The sequence below is a fragment of the Lathyrus oleraceus genome, chromosome 6 (assembly GCF_024323335.1).
Source record: "Lathyrus oleraceus cultivar Zhongwan6 chromosome 6, CAAS_Psat_ZW6_1.0, whole genome shotgun sequence".
NCBI lineage: Eukaryota > Viridiplantae > Streptophyta > Magnoliopsida > Fabales > Fabaceae > Lathyrus > Lathyrus oleraceus.
The window spans coordinates 373,710,510-373,717,104 of record NC_066584.1 but is presented as its reverse complement, the minus strand read 5'-3'; positions in this window follow the sequence as shown (position 1 = coordinate 373,717,104).

Sequence of the window (6,595 nt, the reverse complement as noted above, 5' to 3'; positions counted from 1 at the left end):
ATGATATGCAAATATGTTAATGTTAGTCCCAAGAGAGGAGGGCAAATTTTGAGGTGTTACAGCTGCCCCTATTCAATCCACTGTGAACCTGTCGATACGAAATAGCCTCGGCTTTCGGATGATCAGGATGAAGAGTGATTGAATACCAAGAACAGACGAACAATTTGCACTCTGATGGGATAATAATTAACAACGCCTGTCAGCATCGGCGAAGAAACAATCTTGAACGTCGACCTGGATACCAAAATAAATGGTAACACAGGGACAACCATGGTCTGATCACCACACATCCGCTCGGGATTATTATTCTTTCTTCTTTTTCTTGTGCTTTTCTTGAACCCCAAAATTTTCTTATCTTCTTTTTTTCATTTTCTTGAACCCCGAAAACTTCTTTTCTGCGCAAACAACCCTCAGATCTCTGCATTTGAACCCCAGAAAATGCCTCAGCACTCCTTCTTGCCAGCATAATGAACCCCGATCTCCAGTTTGAACCCCAGTCGCCTGACGATAACTCTCGATCGCCAGAATGAACCCCGTTCTCCAGAAAATGTATCCACATTTCCTTTTCTCCATTTGAACCCCGTCTCCAGAAAATGTCGCAACATCTCCTTTTCTCCGTTTGAACCCCAGGAAAATGCCTCAGCATATCCTTTTCTCCATTCTCCCGTGATAATTCCGCTGGCAATGACGGAAATAACACCAAACCACTCTGAGGGCGACATATCAGAGGGTACACCTTCACATAAGGAAGGTAACATGTGCATCTCTTCTTCCGAAGACACCCGTAACGACCTCCACTGGCATCCGCCAAAGTCTAAGGTGACACATGAACAGAAGATAATCCCAAGGACCTCATCCTGGATATAATCTTCAACTCTATCTCCATTTGAACCCCGGAACATGCCTCAGCATATACTCTTCTCTGATCGAACCCCGATCTCCAGAAAATGTCGCAACATCTCCTTTTCTCCATTTGAACCCCGGAATCGCGCTGATCGCGTAACGTCTTCTGATATCATTTCCATCTCTGTCCGACGGAAACATTTCCTCCAATATCGCACTACTGGGGAACACTACTGATCTGACGTCATGGTACCACACTCCTCAGAGTAACACTTTCAACCAGACACTGACTGATGACTGGGAGAAAACTCGACGTTTACTGAACATCGAACAATGATGTTGACAGGACATCAAACAAGGATGTTGACAGGACATCAAACAAGGATGTCGACAGGACATCAAACAAGGATGTTGACAGGACATCAAACAATGATGTTGACGGGACATCAAACAATGATGTTGACAGGACATCAAACAAGGATGCGGACAGACATCAAACAATGATGCGGACAGACATCAAACAATGATGCAGACAGACATCAAACAATGATGCGGACAGACATCAAACAATGATGCGGACAGACATCAAACAATGATGCGGACAGACATCAAACAATGATGCGGACAGACATCAAACAATGATGCGGACAGACATCAAACAATGATGCGGACAGACATCAAACAATGATGCGGACAGACATCAAACAATGATCGACCAAACACTTACTGATGTCTGGGAAGAAACGGTGGTTCCAAACTCACAATGCTGAACTCCTCGGAGTATCGTCTTCGCTGTCAGACAAAACCAAACCTCAAGCGGTAATCACGGCTTGAATCGCGCTGATCGCGTAACGTCTTCTGACTGTATCCCCATCTCTGTCCGACGGGAACATTCCCTCCAGTATCGCACTACTGGGGTACATCTCTGATCCAATCATGAGGCTAAACTCTTCGGAGCAACACTTTCATTTTCTGGCAAAATACCTCTCAAACAGTAACCACGGCTTGAGACTAGCTGACGTTTGCAATGATGCATGCTTGATTTCTTCTGCGTAATGCTCCATAATTATGGAAATGCTACGCGATTATTTATTTTTCTATGCAATATGCAATGCTTATTCTACATGATGAATGCATAAAAATATCCCCCTCAAGGGAATTTTCTGGGGAAAACGAGACTCTCTGCTGAGGAACTCGCCACTGCTCCGATTTCCACCCTGCCGGGGATAGCACTGCTGCTAGGAAATAGACAACCCTTGCTGGGGATACAGATCCTTTGCACCCAACCCTCTCGAGGACATGCTGGGGAATACCTCCTTTGCACCCCACCCTCTCGAGGACATGCTGGGGATACAGATCCTTCACTGCACTCTGTGGGAATACCACAGTCTTTGACTTGCTGGGGATATAGATCCCAACTCTGCTTTGGGACTTAGTTGGGAAATGAGAAAAGTTGGTACAAAAACACCCGTCGACTCGTCGAACCATGGTATCTACCTCCAATACTCATATCAGCTTTCCACTTTTGAGAATTCCCAAACTCGTCTGGACCTTTTCTGCCCCATCATCTTGCATTCCAAATCGCCTCGCGCTCGACGAGAAACGTACTCCTGGTATTATACAGAAATTTCAATTTCTCGATTTTGAAGAGTCTTCTTGGTTAATTTCAAAGGGTCGTCGGACGTCTCGACGTCTCTCACTGCTTCTCTACCCATTCATTCGTTTCTGGTCAAACTCTGCGGGGAATTACATACTTTCAAGCCTTCCGACTTTGAAGAGTCTTCTTGATTACCATCAAGGATCGTCGTACGCCGCAACGTCTTCGTCATTCTTTCATTCGTTAGTTCCTGAGCGAACTCTCTGGGGATCTGTTACAAAGCTTCCGCATCACAACCTGCAAGTGAGTGAAAATATCCAACAGTTCCTGCAAAACAGATCGTTAGACAAAACCGTGCCCCAGGCGTGTCAAGATTTCAACACTTGGGTCACTCCACCTTCCAAATAAGATTTCAAGCTTTCAATCTTATAAACATGCATTGGAAGGAAACCTGTATGTCTTAAAATGCAAGATTCTTTATCAAAATAATCGGATGTTTTTGCAATCAAAGCGGTGATGAAAAACAAAAACAAAATTATTTGACTGAATGTGCATTTTATTGATTTGAAAAGCGTGGCTCAAGTGAGCAATACAAAAGGAAGCAATTCCTGAAAAGAGGTAATTGCACAAAAGGAAAAATCTATCCTAATGGCAACGTGAAACCCGTGATCTCATCGAGTTCCAACTCGGTTACACCCCATATGTCCTCAGACTCTCCATGCTTTCAGCCTTCTGAACAAGACGATTCCAATTGATCCTTACCGGGTATTATCCATGATGCTTTAACCAAAGCGCAAACGATCATGCTGGACGCAGTTGTTCGTTTCAATCCCTCTTTTGCCTGGACCGCCCTTTCGGGTTTTCAGTCCACCGGGATACCCATTTTTGCCCAAGTCGCCTTCTCAGGTTTTCGACTTGCCGGGTGTACATTTTTCATTTTATCCCTAATTTTTGCCCGAACCCTTTTCTGTTTTTGGTTCGCCGGGATGCCCATTTTTGCCTGGACTATTTTGTTCTTTTCGTCCAGCGGGTCTCTTTTTATACGAAGTATTTTTTAACTGCGTCCGCATTCACAGGGGATGGAAAATCTTCGCCATCCATGGTCGTTAACAACAAGGCTCCGCCAGAGAAAACCTTCTTGACCACGAATGGACCTTCATAATTCGGTGTTCATTTGCCCCTTCGATCGTTTTGAGGAGGAAGGATCCTTTTCAACACCATATCACCTACGTGATATACCCGAGGTCGTACTTTCTTGTCCAAAGCACGCTTCATCCGCTGCTGGTACAACTGCCCATGACAGATGGCTGCTAGCCTCTTTTCCTCTATCAGGCTCAATTCTTCATACCGGGTCCTTACCCATTCAGCCTCTTACAATTTCACGTCCATCAGGACTCTCAAAGAGGGAATCTGAACCTCAACAGGTAATACCGCCTCCATTCCATACACCAACGCGAAAGGAGTTGCCCCAGTAGGCGTGCACCCCTCGAGGTTCAGTACCTGGGCTACAAGCTTCGTGCTCAATCACACCGTCGTTAGTACATTCCATCGTGCCCCGGGAAGCACTAACTCATCCACCTTATCCTCCCCATCAGACATCATAATCCGTTCGGATTCAGGGTCAGGTCCCTCCTCCGGGATCGGTTACTCTCAATCTTTCGATTAGAGCACCTCGAGATGTCCTCATCAGGGAACTCAAACGTCCTCGGTTGATAACCCTCAATAGGTTGCGGAGCAATGTAATTAGACAATACACTCCTTGATTGCTTTCTGAGAGTATTACGAATTGATCAACATTTTTCCCTTCTCACAACCCGTCCGGTAAATGCTGGATTCTCAAACCCATACTTGATCAGATCCATCTCGGAAATCCACAAAGTGGTATGAACCAGCATATACTGTCTCAGTCGGCGAGCAGCCTATGCCAAAGTACAGCAAGTTTTCTCGAACAGTGAATGTACTGTTTCACAGTCGGTAAACTTTTTGCTAAGGTAAATTGCATGCTCTTTTCGACAAGACTCGTCATGCTGACCCAATTCACCTCGTAGACCCCTCGAAGGTTGTCAAGTACAGAACTGACAATTGCTCTTTCCACAGGAGATATCAGAATCAGAGGTTCCTGCAACTTTCTTTTATTTTTCAATGCCCCTTGGCAATCATTATTTCGCCTGACCGTTCGATTTTTTTTCAACAGTCTTGAATATGGGTTCGCACGTGGCTGTTTGATGAGATGTGAACCATGACAGGTAGTTCAATCTTTCGAAGAAACCACGAACCTCTCTTTTATATTCTCGGTTCAGGCACTTTTTTTTTTTTTTTTTTTTTTTAGCAGGAACCTCGATCCCTCTCTTACAATGAACCCCTCATCTTACCGGACCGCACTCTGATAGTGCACTTATCTGAATTCAACCTCAGTTTGAATTATCTTAACCGGTCCAACAGCTTGGCCAGATCCGCCAGATGCCCCTCTTCTGTTTGGGACTTTGCTATCATGTCATAGCACAGCATTCAATTTCATGATGAATCATCTCATGAAACAAAGTCACTCTGATACGTGGCATCGGCGTTCTGCTTTTCTAGAGGACAGTCTTCTCTCCATGATAGCTTGTGAGCAACGATATCGGTGTTCGACCCTGGCGTATCCTGACACGACCAAGCGAAAATATCCACCTGCTCTTTTAACAAGGCTACCATTCTGCTCTCGCCTCGCCTCTGAAGCGGCCTCAATTTTTTCTTCCTGACCTCGGCGGTGCTTGGAATAACAATCTCGCATCGCCCTCGAGCGGCTGAATCACCTTCTCCTCTTGTTTAAACAACCTGGCTAATTCCAGCAGATCACAATCTTCTTCGCCTTCTTCTTCAGCCTGATCGCTCGGATTGTCGAAGTCATACGAGGTGTAACCAAATTGTTATCAACGAGATCCGGAGAATTATTTTTGAAGTTGGAACGAGACAAAACAAAAGGAAAAAACAGAAACTAAACATTGCCATTTTTATTTTGTTTTTAAACTGCAAAAATAATTGAAAAACAGGGAACACCGTTTTTTGACTGAAAAACATCCATTTATTAATGATGCAGAAATGCAAATTTAAACATGAGGGGGCCCTTACAATGGACCATTACGTGTCGGGCAACACATATGGCTTTCATGCAAATAAAACTGAAAACAGGAAATAATACTCTTCCAGATGAGTAACAGTGCTGATTCTTTCTAGGCCTTCCAGCTCCCTGGCACGCACAATTTTATCCATTGATCAATTCCCCAGTCACTGTTAGCTTCTTTACCCACTGCCCGGGTGTGATCTGAATCTTCAGCAACTGCCTTCCCCATCACCTGACCATGCGCCGGCATGAGATTAGCATTAACATCTGTCAACATTGAAAAATGGAGGGCCTTGGACTCCAGTAGGTCTTGAACAGTATGCTTAAAGGCTCTGCAACCCTCAATGTCATGCCCCTGCGTACCAGAATGAAATTCACATCTGGCGTTCTCATTATAGTTAGGTGGCCACTGGTCCGATCTCAATGGAGCTAACATTCTTGGCTGAACCATCCCCATAGCCATCAACCTTTTAAACAGAGCAGCGTAGGGCATGGGTGGCTTGTCAAAATGACGATCAACCCCCTTTCCTTTCCCTTGACTCCCAGCTCCCTGTATCTTCTGGGGATTAGTCTGAGGTTGCTGTCGGACTGCCCGATTACCAGCAGGGATGGTTACAGCAGCAGTGTGTTGGTAGTAACGACCCCTACCATGTCCTCTCTGGGCGTACACAGCACTCGATCCACCCTCCTCCTTGCGCTGGTCGTTACCAAAGGATTTCTTCAGTCCAGATGACGAAGCGTTACCTTGCATGTTCCCCATCTTCAGCCAGTCTTCAATCCTCCCCACCTTTTCGGCAATTACTTTCTGCCCAAAGGCGAACTCTTGCATGACATTGATCAGCTCTCCCATCTTCTCTTTCAGTTCGAGGATGTCAGCGTTGGGAGGATCCATCAGTCTGGGAGTATTGCGCCTGGTGTAATATCTGTGAGGGCGTGTTGAGTGCAAAGGTACGGTTCTGCGAGCACGAGCAATGATTCCTGCAAAACAGCAAACAGGTTAATATGCATGAATGCAACGTCTATCCATATGAGGAAGCTTCTGTCTTTTGATT